This window comes from Genypterus blacodes, unplaced genomic scaffold, assembly GCF_046128005.1.
Source record: "Genypterus blacodes isolate CSIRO-AG114 ecotype Tasmania unplaced genomic scaffold, CSIRO-AGI_Gbla_v1 ptg000055l_1, whole genome shotgun sequence".
In the NCBI taxonomy this organism is placed as follows: domain Eukaryota; kingdom Metazoa; phylum Chordata; class Actinopteri; order Ophidiiformes; family Ophidiidae; genus Genypterus; species Genypterus blacodes.
Window position 1 is genome coordinate 4689759 of NW_027466867.1, and position 25943 is coordinate 4715701.

At 45.3% G+C, this 25943-nt stretch overlaps 1 long non-coding RNA gene across 1 annotated transcript in view; it reads left to right on the plus strand.

Annotated features, from left to right (window-relative positions):
- The window catches only part of LOC143001716 (uncharacterized), a 38699-nt gene that overhangs the window by 12199 nt on the left and 557 nt on the right, over positions 1-25943 (plus strand). The window contains exon 2 of the long non-coding RNA XR_012963717.1: positions 6636-6786. This is a non-coding gene — a long non-coding RNA (uncharacterized LOC143001716). The remainder of the gene's footprint in view (positions 1-6635; positions 6787-25943) is intronic.

Consider the following 25943-nt stretch of genomic DNA (forward strand, 5'->3'; position numbering starts at 1 on the left):
GGGGAGCTGTTACAGTCAAATTAGCACTTTCCAAGTTTCCATCATCCTGTTAGATATTTAATAGAAAAAGCAGAATTTGACTCGTTGTAATATTATTCCTCCAAACTGAACCGTCTCTGTCTGTTTTGTGGCGTTTGAGGGATCTGGGTGGAATTATCCCCCTGGGTGATGTCATTAGAGGGTGCAGAATTGTAATGTTACTTCATGTTCAGTGGAAGAACAAACAAACTATTAATTAAAATGTCCAAAAGCCCTTTTGTGTGCAAAACTGGTCAAGCTAATAATTAGTCTGGAGGAGCAAATATCACGGGAAGAGAGAACGGTCCCTGCCAAACTGGTAACAAACATCTCAGCTGTACGAGAGGCATTTCAGCCACCAGACTGGCATAGAAATTCTAAAAGATTGAATTTATTTGCTCAAATTTAGCATAAGCATATTAAAATATAATGTTGTGGTGACCCACATAGAGAGACATTCACCTATGATGACCTGTGCCTTTAAGAGCGGCAGAGGGGGTGGGTTGCCGGTTCCGGTTTAACGGAGTAGAGTTAGTATTATTCCGACTTTGAATGTAGACGTATATTAGTGTGAAATAAACAACCAAGACTACGTCTATCTCCGTCTCCAGTCTCGTTGTTTCCTTCCCTACAATGTAATATTTTTCTAGAGATGCTGGATTCGCACTTGGCTTTGCAGCGGATTGGACTCCTAATGAAAGTTTGGCTGAAATGGCAAGTGTGTGTGTGTGTGTGTGTGTGTGTGTGTGTGTGTGTGTGTGTGTGTTTACACTCTTGCTGCCAAAACTTGTCGCGGCGCTGTTTTATTCCACAGAGGAAGTTAATTTTGGACTCGAGGTTTCTACCTTAAACCTGCCGTCAGTGAGCTTGTGGGCATCAGTGGAACCCTAGAGTCTCTCTCTCTCTCTCTCTCTCAGCGAGGGCTGAATAGCAGACATACACGCACACACACACACTCACACACACACAATTCGGTGAAGTCAAATATGTATTTAATAAAACTGAAAGCTGAAATATGACAGAGTTAATAGCTACAGCAGATTACATTGAGGGAAGCGATTACGTGGGAACACTTTCTCTCTGCTTCTCATCTCTGCCTCCCTCTTTATGACTCACACACACACACACACACACACACACACACACACACACACACACACACACAATGGCATGATTGCAGACCGCCAAGTGTCTGCATGCATATAAGTGCAGGTTAATGATGTTTGTTGAAAAAAAAAGGAACGGCCAAATTCCAAAGCTTGGTTGTGTTAGATTGTGTGTAACCTTGTGGGGGGTTTTGTCGTACAATTATGCAAAATGTGATGCGCTGACATGTCCACTTTGCAAATACTCGTCTGGATTGATGACTTCACTTTTCACATGCGTCAAAAAACACTGAGTGGTTTAAAGAGACCAAACAGAGGAGCTGAGTGCAGGAATTCTGCTAGAATGGAGACAAACAGACAAATGTAAATGTAATGTCAGATGATAATATGTTTATTCGTCTCATTTAAACAGTAGACATGAATGTATTACCATAACAAACAGTACATAATAAAATGCAGCACATAGACAGCAAAAAAAGATGCCTGCTAATGCATCAGAGCACACACACACACATCTAGAAATCATCTGTAAAGAAGATGAGCCGACTCCTCACAGGTGTGTTAAGTATGGTGTTTCCTGCTGTCGGCGGCTGCGTGACAGCTAATTAAACCCTTTGCTAGCGTCCTCCGCTGCTGCACCGCAGGCAGGCATTATTTACTCTTATCTTCACGCCTACGCAGACACACACACACACACACACACACACTTGCACACATGCTGACACTCTATTTGGAAGCAAACGCAACACACGCACAGAGGCAACAGCTGCACACACAAGCGGAGTACAGTGCTTTACAGACTTTATGTGGTGTGAAACAGCGAGTGTCTGTCCTTAGAGGGCTTTTACCCCACATTCCAGCCTGTATTTGTCTCCCACACACACACACACACACACAACCACACACACACACACACACACACACACACACACACACTTTGCACTCTGCACTCTATGCATGTCAGCAAGCACATTCTGTCTCCATCATTTATTTTTGAAGAAGGTCGCTGAGTGTGTGTGTGTGCGTGTGTGTATGTGTCTGTCTGTCTATGTCTGTGTGTGGTAGATAATGATGAGTTATGGGTTTTCCACACACACGCACACACCAAGAGACACACTGATGCACTAAGGGGTTAATTCACTTAGGATCACAATGAATCCGTCAGGACCTGTGTGTGTGTGTGTGTGTGTGTGTGTGTGTGTGTGTGTGTGTGTGTGTGTGTGTGTGTGTGGCGATCTCCCCATTAGCTTCTTACACTGGTGACCTTTACAAAGTCGATCAAAATGGATTTTTATTTCATAGAGGGTGTGTGTTTGCGATAAATTCACAAAAGAACAGAGAGCATTAAAAGTAGGTATGCATTGTAAAAGCTTGGCTGCATTACATCTCTTCAACCTGAGAGTGTGTGTGTGTCCTCTTTAACAACTCTAACGTATGTGACTTTGGATGTTGGTGACTTTGACTCCTCCCCCTCTGTGATGTGGATCCCTCTTGCAAAACTCTGAGATTGCCGAGTCCAGATGTCTCGTCTGGCTCGCTGTTTCTATGCTGTGTGTGTGTGTGTGTGTGTGTGTGTGTGCGTCCGCGCCTCACAGTGTGTCTGCTTTTCACACTTTCCTCTGTGGTGCCAAAGCACAGCCTGCCTATACAACGCACGTGTTGTTGCAAGAGAGGCGCCCCCGATAGACGATGTTACTTTACTTTTTTGAGAGAGAGAGAGAGGGAGAGAGAGAGGGAGAGAGAGAGGGAGAGCAGCACCATCAGAGCCACACGTCTTCTCGCCTTCTGGCCTTTGCGGGGCAGATCAGTTTGACTGCCTGGCCTGGTGTCTTTCCACCTCTCAGCGTGAACTGGGGGACACACACAAACAGAGAGTGTGCATCCTTCACACAGCCGGGGGACAGGAGGGCCACTGGGAGGCACGAGAGCGGCTAAAGGCTTTGACCTATGAACAATGATGCAGCACCAAGGGGGGTCAGGATCACACTGAAGCAGTTTGCTGTTTGTATCTTTCTGGATAAACACTGATGCTCAGCCCGCTGCAAAGTATTTGGTCAGTGTGTGTACGTCCATGAGAGATGCTCAGAGCTCTGGGAATGTTTAATACTACGCCACAGTTCAACTCAAAAACCTTCATAAAAACCCTCCAGTTGTTGCTGTACACTGAGAATTCTGAAGAGTATACATTTTTTGCTGTAGTATGTTTGTTATTGTTTGCTAAAAAGATATCTGTATTATGAGGCGAAGGCTTTTACACAACACAATCTGTGCCAGGTTCTTTGAATATTCTGCAATATGCAACAGGAGTTCCCTCTTTCATGCCAATGATTTGATGATGTGCAGCTCTTAGACGTCTTAATAATCAAACTCTACACTCATTTAATACAGGGAAGTACAACTCAACATGCTCTCATTTAATTCATATCAGCTTTGATTGATTCTGAATTGTGTAGAATGTACACAATAGAAGAAAATCATTCCAGTACATGCTGGTCGAAGGGAAATTGTCATCATTGTCGAACAGTTTCTCACCATAATTGAACTGGACTAAGTAATTAGTAGCTTAACTGCTTAGCTGATGTACTAATGACCTGGAAAGGCGTGTGACCCGCTCTGTCTGTCATCCTGCGACTCCCTGCCTGGACAAGCATCTGACAGAGCAACTAACTCACTGACGGATTGACCGACTGGCCGACTGACTAAACAGCTGAGTATCAGACGAGAGCGAGAGAGAGAGAGGGAGAGAGAGAGAGAGAGAGCCGGGGTTGACTGACTGCTGGTGTGCTGTTAATACGAGGGAAGCAGCCATGTGTGGCCGCGCCAGGAGCAGGCTGAGTGACCACCGGGCTAATAACGTGACCCCCCTCCACCCACCAACACCCTGTCTAATGCCTAGTAGAGAGAGAGAGAGAGAGCGAGAGAGAGCGAGAGCGAGAGAGAGAGAGAGAGAGAGAGAGAGAGAGAGAGAGAGAGAGAGAGAGAGAGAGAGAGAGAGAGAGAGAGAGAGAGAGAGAGAGAGAGAGAGAGAGAGAGAGAGAGAGAGAGAGAGAGAGAGAGAGAGAGAGAGAGAGAGAGAGAGAGAAAAGCTGGTGATATGCCTGAAGAGTACAACAAAAGTTGAAGTGAAATTGCTCATATTGATGTGTGTGTGTGTGTATTTCTTCCCTGTTTTCTAGAGGCTATAACACAAGATGATGATGATGATGGTGGGTATCAAATCTTTGTGGCGCTACCGTAACAATGACAGCAATGATGATGCTGTTCTGTCAGACATGGCCCGAAAGCACGCACGCACGCACGCACGCACGCACGCACGCACGCACGCACGCACGCACGCACGCACGCACGCACGCACGCACGCACGCACGCACGCACGCGCACACACACACAGGCATACACGCAAAAGCACAACCATGACTGAGCTGATCATTGTGACTGTGCTGAAGTGCGTATGTGTGTATGGTGACCTTCAACGCACTCTCTCTCTGTGACTCTGTGTATGTGTGTCTGTGTGTGTGTGGCATCAAAGCTGTAGGCAGACTCACATTCACCAAAGAAGAACTCTCATCCCAATGCAGCTCCATGTTTTTCAGGTTTAGAGAAAGCCGAGTCAGCAACCTTTCTGCAGGAATCCACTTTAACATTTAAATCAGGACTAATTCCCACCGCCAGCTAGCCACGCCCACCTCACCTCATTTAGTGGTGCATTTGTCAGCGTTACGCCTCGTCGGGATAGTCAGAGGTTTCATCTTCTTAAAACACGGGACATAAAAACGCCCGGGTCGGCCTGAATCAAAGAGCAAAGTGCTTCCTTCCGCTCTGGCTGTTCTGCACATTCAGCAGTCACACAAGAAGAAGAAGAAGAAGAAAAAGAAGAAGAGGATAAATAGCTTCCAGATGAAACCGGCTGCTACACACTGAGGCATATTTGTACACACTTCCTGACCGGCACGCATGCACTTCAACCATGCTGTCACGGCTTTAACTTCGGCTTTAGACCGTTTTAAAGTTCATCATTCAATGGAAGTCAGCACTGTCGCTTCTACTGTCTGTGCCTGTGTTTGAAATGCTAATGCCACCCAACCGCCGTGCCACAGTTTCATCATTGATTCGTGCAGGGACTCACCTGAAAACGCCGTCAAACACACACATACACACACACACACTCAATTACAAAGCTTTAAACTCAAGGACACAGACTCGGCAACAATGAGACACGCATATACAAAGTGGAACTGTGTGTTTTTTCGCCAGACTGTTAAGGTGTCAGACTGTAAAATGTGTGTGTGGGAAGGTTGCAGAGTGTGTATTTATGAGCTATTTGCTGAGGTTTTCACACAGCCACCGTAAAATTTAAAAGCTTCATTATTCATAAATCTAATGAACCAAACCGCATATAAACACAGGGGGAAAACAAGACTGGAGGTTACACACAACACTCCCCTCTCCCACACACGCACACACACACACATTATGATTGAGTGACAAGGTGAGGAAAATCTCAGTCGATGGATGTAATTTTCCGTCATCAGCCCCTTCCGTCTCTCAGCTCCTCCATCATCATGCTTCTATTATTTTCTCTACTCTCCTCCGCTCGCCCTTGAAAAGTCATTATTTTACATTCCGTGTTCCTGTTGGACTATGTTTTGCATTTTGACCCTTAAATCTTCAGTTGTGTATCGGAAGAAGCGACCAAAACCTGACAGTATGATCCAGCTAATACAACTTTTGCATAGAATTGTTCAGGTCCATGCGGTCCCATTGTACATTACAACTGGTAAACTCGAAGTTTGGTATTTCCCACACTACTTGAACACAGCATTGAATTGTTACTGCAGCTTGAACCGTTTGACTTTTAGAACCTGGTTTGGGTATTCCTGAATGCAACAACGCTTCTCTAAAAGAGCTGATTTGGTCGGGGGGGTGGAATGGGAAGGGGAATCACACACTGAATGCAGCTCACATCACCTTTAATGTCCAGCAGAGATCAATATTCATACTTATGAACCGTGTAGTCTGTTCTGAATAAAGGCGACATGACACAAGAGAGAGTCGGAGCTGCAGCTTGAGCGGTAGGAGCGGGAATGTCGGTGCATCTTAATTATCTCCACCTACTTGTTCCCTGACTGAGTGCTCAGTCTGGGTGTGTGTGTGTGTGTCCCTGCCCCCCCTCCAGTTGTCTGGACAGGCAGACCTGCTGGTGTTAATTGGTGTGATAATCCTGCTGCGTAGCCACAGCCTCGCTCGCCGCGGAGCCGCTGCTCTTAGCATGGAGGACACGTCTGGCGTTGTACCGGCACCCTCAGCCAGACACTTATACGAATTTGTGATTTAGATTTTGGCCTCGTGTAGACTTTGGCCTTTTAATGATGAAATTACCGTCTAATGTTGTTATATCACACGTCCGCTGTTGAAGCTCATCCTGAAGGTTGTTCTGTCTCTTGTTCACATTTGAGAGTTTCACTTTGAAGGCAAATGTTTAAATGCTTTCTCTTTTTTTTACTTTTCCAGATGTTTCTGAAGATGCAGCAGGGCGCGTACCTCAGCACAACATCATGCATCTGGAGCAGGAGTGTGTACGGAACATCTGGGAATGTCAAGAGCCTGAAAAACACAACACATCACAGACCTCACCTTGAGTATTGCAGTGAGTATTATGAAGGTGAGTGATGCTGAATCCTGCTGACTTGACCACAGACACTCACACACACCTGCTCCTGGATATGGGATGTTTGGCTACGGCTTTTTATTCAGCAAATATGATTTCCGGGTTCATCGTAAGAACTCGTAACGTAAGAAGTGTGTGATTGATCAGGCCTGCATATTTATCAGCAGCAACCCACAGTCACTGGTGGTTTTCTAAGTATAGAACAGAGAGAGTTAGACAAAGAAGAAGAACAGAAACTAATAAGATCCTGCCTCAGTTACTCCGCTGTTAGATGTCTTCACTCGCTCTGTGTGTGTGTGTGTGTGTGTGTGTGTGTGTTTGAGTTAGGCTTCCAATCACAGGTTTAGATTTTTAGGATTGTTGCTTTCCTTTGCTTTGCTTCCCTGTGCCTTTAATCTGAACTCTAACCTCTATATGCTCCTGATGTGCAATGTTCCTGTGTTTGTTTCTGCATGCATGTGTGTCTTTGTGTGTGTGCGCCTGCAATACGAACGCAGCTCGAGTTCTACATCGCCGGAGAGCCTCCGCACGCAAACACACAACCACTAATGTGATATGTTACAGTGGGCTCTGTAAACAGCTCTGGGCCTCTTGCTATTAGTGTCTGGGCGTGTTAGGGGAGAAATGTGCGGCATCAATCAGACCAGAGGGTGATTCAACTGGCTTTCCTCCCGGCTCCATTCGGTGCAGAACCATGTATCAGTGTTTCCCCGGGAAAAACTTTAATTGGGGGGGGGATGGGAAAGCTACTGAATCAGCATTTAGGGCCGCACACATCACGTGACACAAATGCTGACCACAGAACTCCTAAAGCAATTGTTGAAACGGGATTTAGTCTTTAGGGGAGTGACGACAATGCAGCCAAGATTAGTTCCAATCTCAACTCATGTCACCATCATGTCCATCCTGGTTTTTGAGGCCTCTTTCATTTTCAGCCCAGCCTGGAGTTCGCTGCTGGTGTTCAACACTTTTTTCGCCTTCTGATTTTTCATCTTTGCCAGCATGTTTGGATTGTTTTTGCCTGACCTGGTTGTTCCTCTCAGAGATTTTTGGCCTCACCCTGTGGATTACCTGTTCTTTATGACGATTGCCTGCTCATGAACTTCTGCGCTCTGTTGTTGTGCCCTCCGTGGACTTGTTTGCCGGTCAGCCTGACTCCCCACTACTTCTAAGTAATCCTGTTGTATCGGTCAGCCTCCCTTCCACTTTTTGGACTTTGAAATTTGTCATTGATTATTGAATTCCTCCTGCCTTGACTCTGAGGTTAGTCTGCCCCCTTGTATTTGTATTCCAGTCAAGTACAGGCTGCTTACTATGCTTATTCTGTGTTTTCTTTGCCTGTGTTTCAGTCTTGAAGTCTGGTCTTTTTTTACAGCTATTACAGCTTAAGATTCTTTGCATAGTTGTAGACATTTTAGGATTGTTGATCTGCATTATTAGGTTTAGGAGAGAAAACTTGTCTACAGGGAAATGGGACACCCCAGGGCTCAGTGCTTGGGCCCCTGTTGCTGTTTTGACTGTCATTACTTTATGTTGGTTGGACATGGACATTTGCTTTGTGGCACTTATTCTCTTAGTCACCGTTGCTTTATCACAACGATTTACAAAAATAGTAAAGAATGCGGAGAGAGCATTTATGAAACAGCAGGGGAATGAAATTAAAAGCCCAAAAGTGTTCTACAAATATAAAATTGAAAAATGTAATCTGTCTGCCTCGTGGGGACAAAAGGGAACTCAACTTCTCCAGACCAATAGAAGCAATAATTGCATTCTTCAGCTGTACAGTAATACCTTGAACCCTCTGTGTTCCACCACACGCCGTACCACTTTTCATCCCCGTAATAGGATTGCAGTGACAGTATTCACCGCCACCGCAACTGCACCCACTCAGATGAGCATCTACACTCATTGGATGATGATCTCTTTTCATCCGTATTTATTCAGCTCTTTTATTGGTCCTCTTAGTTTTGCAAAAAGACAAATTTGTCTTGTACTAGCAGTTTGTTATGATTAGTTCAGGCCCACTAGTCTTGGCTGCCATTCCCAGAGCTCAATTGGATTTGGTGTAATCCCACAGAGCACAGCAGAGCAGATGGACACACAGGTAAGATCACAGTGAAGTGGGGCTATAATTGGCCTGGCCCACTGCTTGCAAACCCCCTTTTACCGTTGGCAACCGCAATCCTTTGATTACGTAATTAGTTTTTAAAATAGAGTTACCGCAGTCTCCGCCGTCTACCCAACACGGCCGCATCCTGTACGACTCCAATAACAAAAGAAGTAGCTGTTAAGGTGTTTTGCTGGATTTTGCACCCGGAGTGCAGAGTGTAAGCCTGTAGAGCAGATGGACAGACAGGTAACAATGCAGCAACACAGGGAACATGAGCTACTTTGGCTGTCTGCCCTCATCCGCCTAGTTAAATTTTGCTATCAAAGTACAAAATAAAGAAAGTCATTACTCTATGCATCTAACAGAGCAGGTGGCTTTCTTACAACTGTCCCTCTACCTATCGTTCACTTTATTGGGAACAGATAAAAGCCCCGGATGAGAACAATGGTAGTAGTGTTGCATTATTAGAGCCCGTCTGCCCGTGACGCCCCTTCTCCATGACTGCTGCTCAGCATTTTGCGATTTGAATGCTGGGAGTGTGTGTTGCAGCTATAATGAGGTCATTTTTGCCTATTTCCCGGTGACATGTCTTAGTTAAAGCGGCAGCAGAAGCGGCAACAACAGCCTTTCTAGCAGAGCCAGGATACTTGTTGCATGGTAGAACACCAATTAGGCTCCATGTCACCATAATATGGTGCCAAGCCTCCTAAAGTCTCGTCGTAAATTGCTGTGATGTGTTTATTTTGTACTTCTTTGACAAATTTCTGCAGTGACTGTCGCAGTATCAAGAGCCACAGAGTTACCATTGCTGCTTTCTAACATAAATGTGCCTTTGTAGACTGCTGCCTATATTAGGAAGAAGGGTTGAAATGGGTTCAACTGAAGATATTTGTTTGTAGGATGAACCAGATGCATCAATATGACCCCACAACCTTGTCGCAGTCATAAAAATGGGACTGTGTGGAGCCTGATGTGGTTTGCTGTTCTAAAGATAGTTTATTTATTTATTTGCTTTTTGCTTCTTTACTTGCTAAATGTATATTGTAGAAGAGTCGGGCAGCAAAGGTTTGCTTGAGCTCGCTGTGCCAATGCTCAACATTTGATTGTATTACCCATGCAGCCAGGCAGAGGGGGAATTTAATCTTAACTCTGAGCAAATTGAACCCAGGATTACTTAGTTTTGCAGTTATTTATCTGAGTGTTCCTCTCTTCCAATGTCATTTGCTGTCCAGGCAGACTTATAGAATAGACAGGAAGCAAATTAAGTTATTTCCCAGTGCGTTTGTCTCCTTGTCTTATAGAGTGATTAGACGATCCATCCAGGTATTCTATTTAGATCACTGTGTTGGTGTAACTTCACTGATTCAACCGGGACAATGGAAACTTAATTACACTCTATTAGTGGAGCACAGGAAGAATTCATATTTGCAACCTTTTTCACATTTCAGATTGACCACTTTATAAAAATCGACACATTGCGATTACTTGATGCATCTTCACACCCGAGCAATTTGAAAAATCGAGTCAATATTGAAATGTTAGACCTTTTGCCTGCACATTAGCAACACCGATGTTCCCTCTTGGATGTAGTGGGAACTGTTACAGTGTAACAGTGACGCGGGGGGGTGAAGTTTCCCCTTTAACCTGGCGGTATTCATGTTGCCTCGCAGTCTCCGCCGCGGGGCTCACACACCCACACGGGAGCAGAGGAGCAACTCGGTCCCGTAATCCCGGTGCCTTTTGCCCGCGGAGGTAATGAGATTACGGCGGCGGTGGCGGCGCAACAGACCACTCGCCGCTGCCGATGCGGTGATCGCTGCTCGGCTGCCTTAAGACGGAACCTCCTCTCTGACCCCCGCATCGTCTCTCTCTTCCTTCCCTCCCTCCCCCTTCTCCCCCCCCCCCCCCCCCCCCCCCTCCCCCCCCCCCCTCCCTCTGATATACTGTTACTCCGTCTCTCCCTCCACAGTGCTCGTACTTAACCGTGCGCGTCCAACACCGGAGACTTGAAGTCCAAAGAGACGCCGCGGAGAGAGAAGGAGGCTTACAAGATATTTCCTGTCCCACGGGCAAGACTCTGATCTCCCGGTGATTATTTGAAATAGACGCATATTTCCCTGCGGATCGATCGGTGTTATTTCACCCGCCCGGAAAAGTGAAGCTCGGGGTGGAAGAGTTGTGTGTGGATGTTATTTCCCCCGGAATTCCTTTCTTTCCGTGGGCCACCGAGGCCAGCAGTATGTGGGAAAGTATATGTGTGTGTTCAACCGATGGCTCCAGCGGGGATAACGTGGTAAGTAAAGCGGCAAAAACGGCATTGAACGCCTCTCTGATGTTACCGATAGTGACTTAAAGTAAGGCTCGCTCACTTAGTGGTGCGTTCACAGACCCGGCGGCAGCCTTGCGATGTGACATTTCAGAACATGATGCATAGTTTATACGCTGCCCCGGTGCGTTCAATGTTCACAATAGTTGTAATCTGCGTGTTTAAGCGTTTTTCTGTGATATAAAATGAAGACAGACGTGTGATACACCGAGGACACCGAGTACTATCACGGTACACACATTAGTTTTGCGGTAGTTTCTCTGCGTTTTGGGTAAAGAGAAAAGGCGATAGTTCGCTGTCCGCGGTGCTGAATCAGGCCGGGTAGCGTGTGTGTGTGTGTGTGTGCTGGCTAGGTAAATTGAAAAGAATGTTCCTGCTTGATTTACTCTGCAGACAGCTCAGCACATTTACATGCAACAAGCAGGATCCATATGCGTTCTTAATGAGGTGGAGCTGTTGCTGTGTACTGTAACTGAAATAATACACAACTACAGTGTGTAAGGAAAGAAAGTGGGGGAAAATAGAAGGAAATGTCTTAGTTTACCCCTCTAAATGAGCCGATCTTCCTGTTTCCTGCACCAGCCTGGTTGCTCGGGTGTAGCAGAGAAGGATTAGTGAGGAATCTGCATGCAGCCACAAACTCTGTGTTTCATGACAGGAATATAATTTCTAATAACTAAATGATCACCCCATCCCCCCTCCCTCCCCCAGGCTCAGGCATCATTGATCACTTTCAACACCTGGATTATAGTTTGTTTGGGTGAAAATGCTTTTCCTAGTTGGCCGCTGGGTCTCTCTCTCTGTGGAAAGAGGGATTATGAGGAGAAAGAGAGTCATCCGATTACTTCACCTTATGGCGTGCTGCTGCCCGAGAGCAGAGAGTGAGGGGAGAAAGTCAGGGGGGGGCTGTGGTATCAAGGAAGGATTATTTATCTGTAATATTCCTGTTTTCATTTGGTTTAACGTGTTGCTCACATTTGTTATGAACTTCATGTTGCTGTTATGTAACCTTAAGCTTTGCCATGTGTGGCAGCTATAATAGTGTGTGTGCGTGTGCGTGTGCGTGCACTATCTTGGACAAAGAATGTGATATGTTTGTGAACATACATATACTGTAAGTGTGCTTATTTCATTGCATTGTGAGTCAACTGCTACCTGTATGCTGTTGGGTGTTGAAGAAATGGTGTGTGTGTGTGTGAGTGTGAGTGTGAGGAGGGGGGTCAGACAGACACAATCTGTTCTCTGAACTTGGGACTCATCCATCCATCACTGTGTTAGATCCTGTTAGTCACGGATGACAAAGGCACCGAGACTTTGATTGAAGTACGCAGGAAGCCTTTGCCTTTTGAATGGAGATGCTCCCTAAGGTGTCCCCCCTCAAAATTGTGATTAATGTAATCTCGGCTGCACCTTTATTTTACACTCCCTTTATTTTTAAAAATATTTATGAACATTATGATATTTGCCATGACTCTCTTAGATCTTTGCATACTCAGAAGCAAATTTGACTCTTGTACTGATTGTAAGCAGGCAGGATGAAGGTACTCCCATTGCCATCATCGTCCTCATCATCATCGTCATCATTTACTAGAACGGTTATTTAATTGTGAAATCAAACTTTTTGTATGCGTTTTGAATTTGACCTGCTTCTCTGCTGCAGATCAACCAAAAGATACAGTTTGTATTTTAACTGAAGTTTTTTCTGGCTCACTAAATCTAGAGTTTAGCATCTATTATTATCTGGCCAGAAGCAAAGTAGTAGTTAAACTAGAGTACGTTGGCTATAATATTCTCTTTAAGTCACTCCTTGATTTAATGTGTGGAGGATTTATTCTATAATCTATACAAATATTGGCTTTAGTCTCATTTCTAAATATTTCCAGACTAGTTGTACTCCAGTTTCCTGTCTTGGGTCAAACAGGGCGAGGCAGAGCTCAGCGATCAGCCTGCTTTCCTCAGGACTTGGCACGGCAGCTGCAGCCTTACTCCGATTTCATCGCATTTGCCCAGGAGCTGCCCCTGCTGACAACAGCCAAGTAACCGTGACAACAGTGAGAGTGGCCAGCGAGGATAGGATAAGGCGGGGGGGGGGGGGGGGGGGGGGGGGTTATCAGTGTGTCACCTGTTATGCCGACCTAACACTGTACTTGATTCTGATGGGAGATTAAACCAATTTACACTTAACGTTACAAATCAGTACTCAAGGCATCTCAAACTGCAGGTTACCATGGCAACAATACACGGGACACTGAGTTAAGTAGCCGTGATATAAATGTGCTGACGTGGCAGATAATGGGTTTGTGTTGTTGTCTCCACCTCATCATGTTCACTTAGTATGCACGCACACACACTTTATCATCTTTTACGCACACAGTAAGTTTGGGCCCAAATGATCTCAGTCAGGTCAGCTAGTTTGACCATCATGGCTCCAGATTGTTCCTCTTATCTGCTGGTTTGACACGTTCACCTGTGTTTTTCCAAAGTTTGGCCTCTTTTAACCTTTTTTCCCGTCTCCTACAGTGAATGAAATCTCATTTTCCACGGCTAGTGTCCAACGTCCAAAGATCCAATCATATCAAATAGTGGTTTTCCATATTTTGACACGCGCAAACTGTTTTGGAGCAGGACTTTGTGTCAGCCGGGATGTGATGCAGTGCAAACGCAGGCCTCAGAATGAGCGCAGCCCCTCCCTCCCTGCAGGAAGGAATGTAAAGAAACCAAGCTTAATTTCGTGTGTTTGGAACAACAAGCCGAATTTAAAATCCCTCCTTTATTTTCCGACACAGTGTTGTAGGCTGTCAGACACGTCATATTGAATTAGCCACGCGTTGGTGAACCACGCCGGCTCCACCTCCGCCGAAGATTAACAGCGATATTCGGTGCGTGCTCCTGTCAGATGAGGGGAGACGCGCCGGAAATCAAACACGCAGCTGTTTTTCAGATTCCATTAGCCTTTCCGCTAAAACGCTCCATTATGAATGTAACTCACACTCGTGTTATTCTTCTTCCTTTATTTATTTTTTTTTGCATTTTGCCATCAAAGCTCCTCGTGGATCCAAGTGGAACAAATGGTGCTTTTAGTTCAGCTTTGCCTCACTGCAGTGTTAACAGGCGGGGAGCAAATTTAAAAAAATGAGAACTTGGTGAAAATCATCTCCAGACTCATTTCTCCTGAATACTTTTCTTCTAATGTCGCTTAAGGAATGTCCCTCATCTGCTTCTTTCTTATCGATCATGATTAGTGTATTATCATCAGCAAAGCGTCGCCACCTCTTCCCGTCTCCTACAGGGTTATGACATCATCCAACCTGGTGGCACACATTTTAATATGCAGCCGTGGAGCCTGCCAATGTTCTTTTTCTTCTCTCTGAGGCTCAGACGTCTTTCACACCATCTCATCTTGGCTGCTGTAGTGTTTTTGTCTCATTCTGACACGTTCAGACTGAATCCGGGTGAAGTGTGGGATGTTTGCGGCCCGTTGTGTTCAAACTTTGCCGCCTGGAATGTATGTTGACACGCGTTGATGTTTAGTGGGAGTGTGTTCTGTGCCAGGTTCCGGTCTGGGTGCTCCCGTGCGAGAGAGCGAGTTTAACATCCCACCATACAACCCAGTTAATCGCACCAAACAAGATTATCTCCCCGCTGGCCAAAACTCCTGCTTGGAATCTGCATATCTGGCAACCCGGGCAGGAGAGACACAGTGGCAAATTAGTGCAAGCTGCCTAATTTGTTTTCATCGCCACCAAATTTTTATTACAGCTTACAAAGGGTATTAACATATTTAATCCGGTCCTGCGTGATGATCAGTTGGAGTAATTCTAACCAGGGAAAAAGAAGAACAAAAGTGTAAAGAAATAAAGCGATTTCTGTTCTTATTTCTCTGACAAAATGGAAGGATAACTTTCAACGCACCAAAATCCTTATCTATGCCCCGTACTATCCTACTTCCCCAACCTCCCAACACACAGACACACAGACACACAGACACACACACACACACACACACACACACACACACACACACACACACACACACACACACACACACACACACACACAGAGCTCTGTAGTTTGGAAACTGGGTCGTACTTTCGTTTTGGGGTTTTTCCTGGTGGGTCCACGCAGCAGAGTGAGTGAGATCGACTGAACTCCATTTTTTAATCCTGTGTGGTTTAGAAAGTTCTGAAAACCTCCTGCCCCAGTTTAATACACTAAGTAGCTTACTATCTGTTCGGGGGGAGATGGGGGGGGGGAGGGTCCTAAACCACTTGAATCCAGAAGACGAAGAAGATGAACGTCGGTGAATAATCCTTGGAAACTTCTCTTCATTTCTATGAATGTTGACCCCAAAAAATCCCTGATAAAAGAGGCAAATATTGTGTTTTAGTCCCATTTCCAAAAAAAATCTCGGAACATAGGCCTGCGTTCATTTTTAACACCTCGTATTTAAATCATTCATAGGAAAAATCCAGGTGAGAATTAGACAATCTAAACATTTAGCAGGATAGTTTCTCTTTTTTCGTTCTTTTTCTTTTTTTACGATGGTGACATAATTAGCACTTGTAAGCATGATTCTCCTTTTTTTTAATCACTTTCTATTGGCGGAAGTGAAATCTAACAGCCTTCCTTTAGTGTCGACTGCTGTGAGAGGTTTAACACTGGCAGCAGGAGGGAAATGAACTTTATGGCCATTTGGTTGTTCTCAGCAGCGCTCCAGTGTTTGTTAGTTCTTAGGGTTTATATCCCCAACATGAGTGCATTTAATGATGAAGACGAGGATGTCATTCTTCATCCTATGAACTCATGGAAAGTTTGAGACTGTCAGTCAGTTAGCCTTCATTTTACATATGTTGTGTTGGAAAAATCTCAAATGTTTCAAATGTGGTGCACGACTTGGTTGCCAAGGCGACACTTGTTGATAAAGATTTGTCGTTAAGTGAAGATGCTGCTCTTAGACACGCCGTCGGCTAGGAGGGAATTTATGCCGGCGCTGCCACACACACTCACACACACACACACACACACACAGTCAGCCGAACATTATAGTTGCTGCAAATTGTGTGTGTGTGTGTGTGTGTGTGTGTGTGTGTTTCTCTGCGTGGGAAACAGAGGATTCAAGTGTCTGTGACAGTAGAAGACTGGCCCATTTGTGTGTGTGTGTGTGTGTGTGTGTGTGTGTGTGTGTGTGTGTGTGTGTGTGTGTGTGTGTGTGTGTGTGTGTGTGTGTGTGTGTGTGTGTGTGTGTGTGTGTGTGTGTGTGTGTGTGTGTTCTTAGTGGCTACATACTAAGTCACAGAAGGCTCCCAGTGTTAAATCTAGCCTCTGGCTTAGTGTGTGTGTTTGTGTGCGTGTGTGTGTGTGTGAGAGAGAGAGGGAGATTACAGTGGCCATTGCCAACTTCAAAGTGTCTGCTGGTGTTGTGCCAGGTCACCATGTCTACACAGGAGAATTGGTGTTGAGACACACACACACACACTGCTACACACTTTATCTCGCTCTCTGCCTCCCAATCGCACACATGCACACACACACACAGGACATGCACACCGCCAGGAGTGTATTGGTCTTATCAGAGGTCCCAGTGAGTTAAGGGAGGCATTTAATCAGGGTCAATGCGCCGCTCCTGGCATCAAACTGACTCCACCATCTCTCTCTCTCTCTCTCTCTCTCTCTCTCTCTCTCTCTCTCTCTCTCTCTCTCTCTCTCTCTCTCTCTTCCTCCCTCTCCCCTCTCTCTCTCCCTCTCCCTAAATATTGCTGGGCAACAAAATTGTGTTCCGGTAAAACTTAACCCTGGACCACCCGAGGCTAAGAATAGTTTCAGCCCTTCGTCTGGTGGAAGCGGCTGACGGGCCCGATCGTTCCTACATCACATCAGACTCTCAGCTGTGACCTCGACGTCTCGCCGTTTAGCAGCTCCAAACGCCTTAAAGCGGCCGCCGCCTGGAATGTGGACTTAAGTGGTACTCGACTACAGTCGGTGATGCAGCACATGCTCACTTAGACGAGAATTTGTTCTGTCTCATACCTCAGCCAAGGCCTAACAAGCTTGCATCATCATTGCGTAAATATGTCTAATCGGTGTGTTACATTTGGAAGAAATTGACAAAAAATCTAAATGTTCTTCCGTGTTTATCGTCTATTTCCAATTCTCCATGTTAGATACTTTCTCTGGAATTGTCTGGATCCATAAATCCCCACAGAAACGCACAAGTCTAAGATGCTGCAGCTGTAATCAGGCAGTATATTGATAGAAAGTATAATATTGTCTTTTAATGGGACTAATTTCTACACATAATTCAATGATTGAAAATTAGATTCCACGGGGAGTCTGGAGCAAATGGAGTCTAATTTATGTGAGCTGCATCACACTGGCCCCTCATTAAAGTTTGCTGCGCTATTAAAACTTTAAAGTCACAGCAGGATAGAATCCCCCCCTCAAAAAAAAAATAGGAGGTTTATTTTCTCCAGCAGCTTTTTCTTCCTGAAATGAAATGAGCTAAACTCATTCATTATTAATGGCTCAGAGGTGCAACTTTTAAATATGTCATGCCAGGGAACAAATTAGCTCGACTCCACTAACCAGCAGGAGCTTTGGTGTTTGTTTGTTTGTTTGTTTGTGTGTTTGTTTGTTTGTGAGTGTAATGACTGCATACTCGAGCAGGTGATTGGGTATCAGCAGAAGTAGATCCAAACTATCAACTCCAGCCATTTCAAGTGTTAAAAGTCACATTTTTATAGCTGCAAGATAGGCAATTGTGTAATGTACACACACACACACACACACAGACAGATGAATGGATGTATATGGGCAAGCAGCTGTTGTTTACATGCGGCGTCATTAATGGAGGCTGTTGCTGCATCATCCAACAAGCAGCCGCAAGAAACAACAAACCTAATTAACTCTGAAACGGGACGATATGAAACGGAGCATAACAAAAAAAAAAAATGCAGACGAGGCGGGGACCAGCGAGAACGAACCATTTCCTCTTGATGCATCGTCGTGACAACCCGCCAAGCCTGTTTTTTTCCTTTTCACTTAAGTCTGGCATGATGGCCAACATAATCACCTTTGCCGTTTCCTCTGGCTGCCTTGTTTTATGAGACATAAACAGCAAATTGAAAACATCAGCGCCTCTGCTGCCGCTACAGTTTGTCTTCATAATACAGCCTCTCTCATCTTCCTCCTGGTTTCAATCTCATTCTCCTCACCAGAATGCCAAACAAAAGCTCTTGTAGGAAGATGAAAAAGTTTGCGACCAATTATTTTGTGGCCTCATCGACTATTCTGCCAGCATTTATCTGTGTATTAATATTTAACGCCGCCGTCAGTTTGAAAGGGATTTTCTTAGACAGGGCTGCGACTTGAAAAACATATGAACTGGCTGCGTCCAATCAAAGTCAACTAGGAGGGAAAATCTCTAAATCTTAGTTTCAGTTATTGTATTTTCACAAACGATTCATTCTGGACAGCTCGCAGTTGTAGAGTCGACACACGATGCAGATTAGTGAATTTGCTGCTTTTCAACCCTGCTGCAACGCCACCGTGCAAACTGAGAGGAATATTGCGTGTGCTGAGAAGATGGCTCTGCTCTGATTGGCTGTCGGCACAGTAATGCACTTTCAAGGTTTTAAATCTCCACATCCCTGCTTTAAAATGAACGACCCAAGTGACAACGTTTACTCACGCCCGGCAGCTGTGAGCTTCATCCAGCGCCTGAATAATGAGCGGGAGTCGGCTCGCGAGGCCCCACGGCGGAGTCGAGCGTCAGACGTTTGGCGCTGGCGCCGCTCGCAATGCCGAGACTCGTTAATAACGGAGGTACGACACAGGCTTTAGCTTAGATTTAGTGTCTGGTGAAAGTATAATAGTCAGCTTCAACAACACGGCACGCTCACTCGCCCGGAGCTAAGATGTTGGAAACAGAAAAACAATTAGGGGGAAAAATGTGGAGAGGTTGTGCAATCAGCCACTTCTGTGAATTCACCCAGTTTCTTGTAGTTTTGACAGTTTTCTCCATCAGCGTTTCTCAGAGAAGCTGAAGGGAAAAATAACCTGGAAACCTCAGACAGCTGCTCGGATCAGACGTCCGTAACAAATGATTGATGGCTCTTCCCATTCAGTCCCACACCAACATGAACCCTAACATCCCTGCACCTGACTGGAGGCTGGGTCGTCAGAGAACTTCTGCAGGTGGCACTTTGCTGTGATATGGTCTGATTAGTGAAGCCCAGAAGAAGAAAATTGTTGGGAATGGTCTCAGATTAGATATTAGGCAGCGGTCGTTACTTTGATTCACTCTACACCTTTCTTTAAAGGGTGTCGCTATTAGTGTCCACACAAAACTGGGACAAGGTTTCCTCAGGATGACCCACTACTGTGTGAAGACTCACTGAGAGTCATGAAAACTTTCTTACTGAGGCAGTAAACGCACCGTGATAGTGGAAATGAACAACGATCATCTGTGTAACATTTGTGATGTATATTCAGTTTTAGTTGTTTCCCACTGTGTGTGTGTGTGTGTGTCGCAATTTGATTCTGTCAGTCATTGGAAAATTACTCTAATCAGCAGAAATTCAATCGGTTATGTCATGTAAATTGTTGGGGGGGGCGGGGCACCAACTCATCTGGGGTTAACGGGAAACTTTAGCAGGAAAGGCGTGACAGATTACAGCCGGAGTTACCATGACATCCCAAGCCGAGTCGACCAGGCGGAATGAGACGTGAGATTTATCGCCGTCCGCGCGATTAAGCGGAATATTGGAATAATTGTGGCGTTCAGAGGTGAAGGCCATGCGACTGATCATGCGCCGGCGCCTGTGACAGCACCATCTGTCATAGTTAACGCCGACTTTACACCGTGTTAACCGCTAGCCAGGCCTCATTATTCACTCCCACATACAATCACGCATGTGGAATCTTACATGTGAACACACACACACACACACACACACACAAGACATACAGACGAGGCTCCACTGTGTCCCTGCATATTAAATATCTTCCCAATTTTGTGTCAATAATGAGTTAATAAGGACAGTAAGTAGTATTCTAGATGGATAATATTAATACAATATGTGTGTGTGTTTTGGTGGCAACGTTCAAACCACCTTGTTACCAAACTTCTAGATTTGATTGTGTTTTGTTTCCGGAAGGTTCCAGCCCCTCTAATGGGACCGAAGCTGGTTTCTGTCATATTACTTTGTTTTATACGCTGCAAGATTATTAACGTGATTAAAGTGTCGTTAAAGGGGATCTGAGCTCCCTGGGACTCAAACCGAACATATTCAGCCTTTGAGAACGCTGGGACTCTACTTTTGCTTTCTATTTTGGTTTCTTTATCTTCTTCTCTCTGTGGTGGGAGTTTGAAAAGTGTGCAAAGATACAGTATAGAAGATATTCATGTGTTGCTGGCCGCGTTTTGATCCTTATTGCATCTCATTTCAGAGAAACAGCTGCAGCGCGTCGTATGTTCTATACGCTCCGTCTCCCTCCTCATGTCTTTTGTTTATTTCCGCAATTTCATCTTCTGGAATCGGCTTCCGTCCCTGAACTCCCTCTCTTCTCCGCTCCTCCTCACCTCCTCTGCTCTCCGTGCCCGGCGTCCTCCTTCTTTCCAGCCTCTCTGCTTTCACCCGCTTTCATTTGCCACTCTCATCCCTGGACTTCCTTTCATTCTCTCCTTGAGCCATTTCCTATCCACCGCCCCCCACTGTCCCCTGGTGCACCCAGCAGTAACTCAAATAAATATCAAATAGCTTCATTCATTTAACAGCACTTCAAATACTTAAATGAAAGAATAAGTAATTGTGAGTTTTTGTTGACAAGGACGTGCGGAGGCCCGAAGCTGTCACTCAGCATTCAGGCCTTTGTGCTGCGTTCATGTGCAGTTGAACATATTCAGATCAAATGTAATTAACAGCGTGAAAATGTCTCGCTGTAATGTTTCAAGCGGCAAACGGGGACTTTGATGTAATGTTGAATGATAAATAACTTTGTTGGATTGTCGCCATGCCAACAGTCAGTCGGGTTTGTTTGCATCTTATTTTCATTAAGAGCTCCGCTTTGAAACCTTTGCGATGCTTTCATGTGCAAAAACCTCAATGAGCTAACCTCGCCCTGTGCACCCTGAGTGAAAACAGTGCTCTAGAGTACAGTATGTCTGATCACACGTTTCAAACTCATTTAGTTGGTGACGGTGTCTCTCCCACCAGAAACGAGGGTCAGCTGAGGTTGAGCTGGTCCGGCTCCATTTACCAAACGACTCTTCCTCTCGCTTTGTCCTCCTTCCTTTCCTTCCTTTTGACTGAAGAACGTGTTTGGCTTTCGTCTCCTCCCTTCCATCTCTCCCTCGCAATCCCGTAAAATCGCGAAACTCGAGCGTGTCTCCCTCCTCCGTCTCCTCCTCTTCCTCTCTGCGTCTCCCCTGGTTCTTTTATCTGTAAACGCTGGTGTGTAATCAGGGAAATTGTGTTGTTTTGGATGCCTCCTCTTCACATGCCGGGTGCTGACTGTCTGCGTGGCACTCAGTGAGATTGGCAGAGCAAGGATGAGCAAAGCGCCCACCATTAGCTTATTAGCCCCAGTCAACGCGACACAGCTGTGTGTGTGTGTGTGTGTGTGTGTGTGTGTGTCTGGCCCATCAAACTGTTTGAACACTGGCGGTTGAACTAAGGCCACATGCTGTAATTGATAAGAGCACGTGAGGGATTCCTGTGTGTGCTTGCATGGATTCCAAGCCTTACTTAGTGGAATCAGGTCTGTGGTGTTGATCCTCAGTAGAATCGGGTCAGGTTACCGGCGGGTAAGTATTCTGATGCTGGCGGTGTTTTGAGCCCTAAGGCGTTTATCCACATCCCTCCATATAGGCCATGCCCATTTGCTTCTCCAATTATCCTCCGTTTAGAATTTTTCCTTAAACACTTGACTATTAATAAACTACTCAGCCTTGGTGGAGGTATGGTCTCTCTTAGCACCTTCTGTTTTTGTTCTGTATTTGGTTTTGGACACTGAGGTAAACAAAATGCAACATTGGACAGAACTGAGAAATGAATTATAAATAGTTAATTCCACACCATTACATCATTAAAGGTCCAGATGAACTTAATCCCACATTCAGGATTGGAGGCCACATGGTTTGCAGATGATGTAATGATGTTCCTGAAAGCTTTTGACAGCAATTAGTGGACGTCATTCATATGTGGAAGGAAGTGGACAAGTGTCACGTTGGATGATGTGTGAGGTGAAATGTACGGATGTGAGAATTCCCGACCTTCATCCCGACCTCAAAGTTTTCGTCTGCAGGTTATTCCCGGCTCATTTGGCCTCCAGCCAGTAACCACAAGGTCAACAGGTCAAAGACACTGAACGTCTCCCTCAGTCAGACAGTTGTGGAATAATATGTCATAGCAGAAAGCAGACAGACAGGCACTGACAGACAGACAGGCAGACACACTCTCTGAGACACACACACAAAGAAGGAGACACTGGAAGCAGACCTAGACAGACAGCGGGTGTGACAGAGAAAAGAAAATATTCCATTTGTTGTCTTTTTCACAGAGGCAACACACTCACACATGCACACACACTCACACACACACGGATGATTGCATCAGTCAGTGGCAACAACATGAATCTGATCACAACCACCAAAGAAGAAAACAAGTTAACAGCATGTCAACATCTCTATCTCTCGCTCTCCGTGTCCGACTATTTTTGGGGTTGCGTCTTCTGTTTGATATTCAGATTCTGTCCCCGTCTCTTGAAACACTCCGCCTTTGTCTCCGTCTCTTTGTCAAAGTTTTCTCCTCTTTTCTTCTTTGTTTTCGCTCTCCCGCGTCTCATTCGAGGGGGGGGGGGGGTTGCGTTCTCGCTGTTTTCATCGTCTCTGTCTTTGTTTACCTGCCAGAGCGTCTCTACTCATTGGTTCCATCTCGTCCTCCCCTCATTTTACTCTTCTTCTCCCTTTCCCCTGTGATCTTCAACATATCAGTGGAAAGAACCTCTGCCTTTCCGTTCTTCCCTTTTGTGTTTGCTCTCATCTAACCAGTCGTTTCTTGTACTCGCTCTCCCCCCCTTGCTCTCTCTCTCTCTCTCTTCTCATCTTCTTCACCTACTCTTCCTCGCTGCGGGTGTTCCTCGTCTTTAGTTCCCCATGCATATTTCCCCTGCTCCTGATCCTCTATGTGTGAAGATCTCCTCTCTCCGGCTGCATTTCCTCTTCTCTCCTGAGGATTGGAGCTCTATTAGAAGTTCCGCCCGGAGGGACAGTGCCTTCCATCCTGATACTCTTCATCCCTGTTCTGGCCGCTCTCTGCACGGCTTCCTGATGTGCGCGTTGTGAACTTTGCCAAGGGATCAAAACTGAAGCAGTAACGACAAAGAAGATGAGACGATGCGTTTTCACAAAGTTTGAGTCTGTTTGAAGAAAGGTCAACGCATGCAAATACATTCAGAACTCTTTGCGTTGCACTAAACATTCAAAACATTAGGGAAACTGTGAGAGACTTATATATTGGAATATAGGAACACATTTGAGTTGAGCCGACTTATCTACATTTCCTTTTGTGATAATAGTCGATTCCTTAGGGGAGTTCTGCAGTCTGGGCTGAGATTGTCCTTGTCGGAAAGATTATGGTGTTTGTTCAAACCTCTATTTATGTCCAAGAAGCACAGAGACATTCTCGTAGAGAGTGTGTGTGTCTACGTTTCTATTCTGAATGTGTGAAGGCGACGTGAGAGTTCTATTACGGATCGTCCACAGGTTCTTGGTCGTGAGTTAACTTAAGATTCCAGCAGTTTTCTCCGTAAATGAATATTTGATATAACCAAACTGCCTGTCTGCCAAAATGTCAAACTCTTTGACAGCAAACTCTTGCTACTTTCCATTATTTTGATGGAGAAAAACACTTTATACCGCTGCGACACGATTGCTTATACGACGTCCCTGAATTAGACGGCTTGTAGCAAACGCCAATAGCTTTATTTACATCCACGCTCAGATCTCAGCAGGCGGACGGTCACGCTGTCTAAGCTTTGATCCGTGTGTGATCATTATTCACTCATTAAGTAAAGAATAACTTAAACGCTTGGACTACATTGAAGGACGCCTGCGTGAAAAACAAACCCAGAGTTTAGTTTGGTTTAGTCTCAGAATGAAAACTCATCAACAGGGTGAATTAATGTGACATTGGTGGGGAAAACAACATTTATGTGTGTTCGGCAATCAACAAAATGGAAGCCAGTTTTCAGCGCCACCATCAATTTGATCTTGATCACAACCCGCTGTGCTCTTACGGATACACTGACGAGCCAGAGCTAAATATGTTCTACTCCATTAAGGGCGGTTAAGTGCAGCATGGAGTGCCCTTCACACTGAAGTGCGCTGAGTTCAAGGACCCTGCAACTCTTTTGTTTCTCCTCTGTGGTTTGGAAAAGTGTCCCAATTAGGATTCCAGAGCTGCCAACTCTCAGATCAGATAGAGCAACAGAGTAATCTGGCTGTGTCGCTGTAATCTCTGCCATGGGAACCTTCCCAATCAACTCCAATTAGCAGGCAGCAGATTATGCCGCTCAGTGGCGTTTCCTGGGTTTCAGTCTCAGTCGGGCGGCTCCATTGTGGCTAATCTTCTTTTCGTGCATCGTTATATTTGACTCATAAATAAAACTGTGCGCATAAATGAATTGAATATTCTCAGTATTAGCATGAATGTGAGCCGAGGCAACAAGTGGAACAAAGCCACACTGAGGAGGTGGAGACGTTCACAGCACATTAATGACCATCCACACTATGTTTGGTTATACTTAAGCAATGATGTCGTACAGGTGATGTAGTCAGTATTCAGGGACCGACTGGCAATGTCTCAGAGGAGAAGAGTTGAGAGTTGAAAGCCCCAACTGTGAAGCACCAACTTTACCACAGTCCTTTAGTGTGGGGGTGTGTGTGTGCTTGTGTGTGTTTTGAAGTGAGCAAGTGTTTGTAAGTGTGCAGCTGTATCCGCGCGGTACATATGTTTCAATTGCGTTACTTCAAAACAATCCCGGACCGATTTATAGATGCATACACGCGGACGCACACAGCACACACACACTGTTCACTGTAAACAACTTTTTAATGGAGAAATTCAACAAACCCTTCTAATCCCCCCCCCCCCCGCTCGCCCTCCCTCCCCCCTCCCCCCTCCCCGCCGCAGCAATACATTTTCACAGTATGAAATGTAATTATTCACAGCCTGAGCTACTCAGGAGCGCAAAAACAGAATGCATTTCTCACCCTCACACACTCTCTCTCACTCTCTCTCTCTCTCGTGCATAAATTATCTACCAGACGCGTGCAAAATGTATTATCAAGTCAAATTTATTTGTACAGCTCAGTGTGACACACAGTACAGCCTCTCTAAGAGATTTACGAGCTCACACAAGTTCCCAATGTTTCTCACAGAACCGTGCTTGATAGTAACTTTGCAGTATTTGTGTTGTGTGTCCGCATGTCAGGTTATAAGTCGTGTTCCATTCCCTGAGTTGTCACCATCTTTTTATTCGCCGTTCGTGTGTGTAATTGTATGCAAGCAGGAAATTGGCTGATAATTCCCAGATAAGGAGAAGCTCCCTACTAAACTCTCCCGACATGCCGCTGACCACCGCACAAAGCATTTCCTCTTCTATCATCACCCATATTACCTCCGTCACTCCAAACGTCTGTTCACTTTGATGCAC